Source organism: Elaeis guineensis, unplaced genomic scaffold, assembly GCF_000442705.2.
Source record: "Elaeis guineensis isolate ETL-2024a unplaced genomic scaffold, EG11 Super_Scaffold_1000033, whole genome shotgun sequence".
NCBI classification, from domain to species: domain Eukaryota; kingdom Viridiplantae; phylum Streptophyta; class Magnoliopsida; order Arecales; family Arecaceae; genus Elaeis; species Elaeis guineensis.
Window position 1 is genome coordinate 5,992,755 of NW_027332424.1, and position 3,704 is coordinate 5,996,458.

The following is a 3,704-nucleotide window of genomic DNA, read 5'->3' on the forward strand; positions in this document are numbered from 1 at the left end:
GGCTTCGTTAAGAATGGAGAAGAGCCCTGCATTTATAAGTGGGCTAATGGTCCAGTAGTAGTATTTCTTGTATTGTATGTGGATGACATTCTCTTAATCGGGAATGATGTCCCTGCATTACAGGGAATAAAGATTTGGCTATCGTCACTGTTCTCCATGAAGGATCTGGGAGAAGCTTCCTACATCCTAGGGATGAGGATCTATAGGGATAGATCCAAAAAGTTGCTTGGCTTATCCTAGTCCACGTACAATGATACTATGCTGAAAAGGTTCAGTATGAAAAATTCTAAGAAAGACTATCTACCGATAGGCCATGGAATTTCTCTCTCGAAGAGGGATTGTCCGACAACACCTCAAGAGAGAGAGCGTATGGGTAGGATTTCATATGCTTCGGCAGTGGGATCTATCATGTACGCCATGACATGTACATGACCAGATGTGGCATACTCACTAGGGGTAGTGAGTAGATACCAATCTGATCCAGGAGAGAATCACTGGAAGGTTGTTAAAACCATCCTGAAGTATTTAAGAAATACTAAGGACCAGTGGCTTATATATGGTGAATCGGACTTGAGACTTATAAGGTTTACAGACTCTAGTTTTCAGTCTGATCACGATGATAGCAAGAGTGTGTCAGGATTTATTTTTATTCTTTATGATGGGGCTGTTCGCTGGAAGAGTTTCAAGCAGCACACTGTGGCTGATTCAGTATGCGAGGTGGAGTAATTGCTGCATCAGATGCTGCCAAAGAAGCAGTGTGGCTGAGGAAATTCATCACCGAGCTCGGAGTAGCACCCTCCCTTGTTGGTCCAGTTCTGCTCTACTGCGATAGCTCTGGAGCCATTGCTCAGGCGAAGGAACCAAAGGCACACCAGCGGACGAAGCATATTCTGTGCCGCTACCATCTCATCTGGAAGATCATGGATCGAGGTGACGTCGACCTTCAGAAGATCGATGGGAAGGAGAACCTGGCCGACCCATTCACTAAAGCCATTGTGGTGAAGGAGTTCAACGACTACAAGTCGAAGATGGGTATTAGATACTGCACCGATAGGCTTTAGGCCAAGTGGGAGATTATTGGGAATAGTATCCCAAAGCCAATCGTCAACCTGTTGACGGTTGTGCTCCTTTTGTATTAGTACATGAATTATAAATAAATAAAAGTTATTTTGGTATTTTTTCATCACAAATATTTCATCTTCTAATGAACTTCTGTGTTGTGGTGAAGTCCTTAGGACTATTTAGACTCGACAAAGGAGGATTTGTCGCTTAGTCCTTAAACATGTTCGCGACCAAATGATACATTGTTACCAAGGACGACAATGTTTATCGAGCATAGGTCGTTGTGTGCCATATGGGTTGGTTGTCCTCATAACCAATGAGTGTGGAGACACTGGTATGGCATACAGGTGAGATGTAATGGTACATCTGCACTGAACGTGACCAACTCCGGAGCAATTTCTGCTGTCAAGATTTGCTCTGATGGGATATGGATATAAATGTCCCTCCGACCTGAGACCGCCACGGTGACTTGCAAGTAACTCACTGTACTTAGGCACTGGACTACCTGAATTTCTAATTCAATGACGGAAGGCTGCTGGGTGTAGTCAAGTACTTGACTTGTCGGTGCGTGTGTCAAGATGGGATTGACCACTCCAGTTTAGGAGCTGTGTACAGTCATGTTTCAATTTAGCAAAATCTTGGCCAGGGTAGTCCTAGTGAGAATCACAGGACTAATTGAGTTGAGCATGATTCGGATGATATCATCAGGGTTGACAGTTTAACCCTGAGTCATCCTAAACACAGGGATCAAAAGGGATGAATTATACGGTAGCCATATTCACGTAGGTTCTGAATGTTGCGATTGCGATTATTGACCTATCCGATCGTCGGGTACTATTGCTAGATGGTCACTTCGATTAGTACAGGAATTGGTTCCTGTGCTACCGGCTTAGGTTCGAACCTGCGGGGTCACACACATTAGTGGTTCCTTTCTGATCAGATGGCTGATTATGAGTCTTATGTGTCTGGGACTCTATGATTGAGAATTAGGATTCTCTGATTATGAGTTTCACACATTTTGGGTACCGGGGTCAAAATTTTGAATTTTAAATTTTGAATTTGAAATTTGAACTCTTTAATCAGGGTTTCATATCGATGGTCTCTGATGCCTGATTGCCCATCGGATTTGGACTCAATATTTATGAGAGGTTTAATTAGTGATTTGATCACTAATTAACTCAATTTGATTGAGTAATTATTTTTGGATCATGTCCAATTGAATTGGATTCAGTTTGGATTGACCCGATTAGGTTAAATATTGACCTAATCGCTAAGGTGGTTTAGTCCCTGATTTGATCAGGGATTAGGTTTAGTTAATTTTTGATTTGATTAGGATTTTATTGAGCCTAATTAAGCCTAATTAAGTTGGATTTAATTTATTCTAATTGTGCTTAACCTATTTAGATTAGGTTGGCTCAATTAGGTTCAAACCACCTTGACTTTTCTCCCTGTGCCACCTCACTTCTTCTGTGCATATTTAAATTCACGAGAAGCAACTTCTCGTGAATTTTCTCCATGCAGAAGCCATCCCATGCCCACCCTTGTGCGCCAAATATCTGGATAAAAATAAGTTGGTTGGCCATTTAAATTCAAAAGAAAGTTTGAATTTGAATGAGCAACCAACTAATCCATGCGTCATGGTCTTATCTTGTGCGCCCCATATTTTACATGAGAAAATATTTTCGTGTAAACTCTCTATGCACAAATCAACTCACACCCCTTCTCTTCTCATGCACAAGTGGATAGGAATGAGTTGGTTTTACATTTAAATTTAAATTTGATTTGAATTCAAATGTGCAACCACTTATCTTTATCCTCTCATGCGGATAAGACACGTTCGATGATGTTTTAAAAAGAGGAGAAAGGTGGGACGTGCATAGAAAATTTTAAGAGAGAAACTTTGGGGCATGAGGAAAGTTTGTGCGTAAAGTGAAGGTCCAAAATCTTCCGAGAGAAAAAGAAAGAAAAGAAAGAAAATTGAGCGCAGGGGTTTCTAGTGTGTACCCTAGGGTTTCTACCTAGGGTTTGGGAAGTGAGATTGGTGTGCCACGAGTGTCGTGAGTCCACCAAATTTTAGGGAGAGATCCATCAGCCTCTCAAGCAATCGTGCAAATGATCTGGAGCATCCGAGGAGTCGGCACACATTGATCGAAGGAGTTCGATCAACATCTGCCATCAAAAGGGTGAAATCACGAACTAGCATTCGTGAGGAGCTGATCAGACGGGAGCTTCGTGTGGATGATCTGTAGAGGGCAGATATTTGTGTGGTTGTGATGTGATGATCAGAGCCCCCCGACAGTGATCAGATTGCAGTGATCTACTACCCACAAAAGGTGATGTGTTCTGAACACAGTACTATAAAAGGTTTACTGATTCAAATTTGAATTTCAAATTTAAATGCATGCTGTTGTATCATATTTAGATCCTAGTATAGGGTGAATTAGTATTAATTAATAAGATTAATTAATAATTCTGCTGTAAAATAGTAATTTTGAAAAAGATTTAAAATTACCATTTTGCCCCTGCACTAAATTTTCGCTGCACTGTCCTCTATACATTGCCTTACTGGACCCGAACAAGTCAAAGAAAAAGAAAGGTACTTATATGATAACACCTTGCAACTTTTTCATTTGTGATACTAC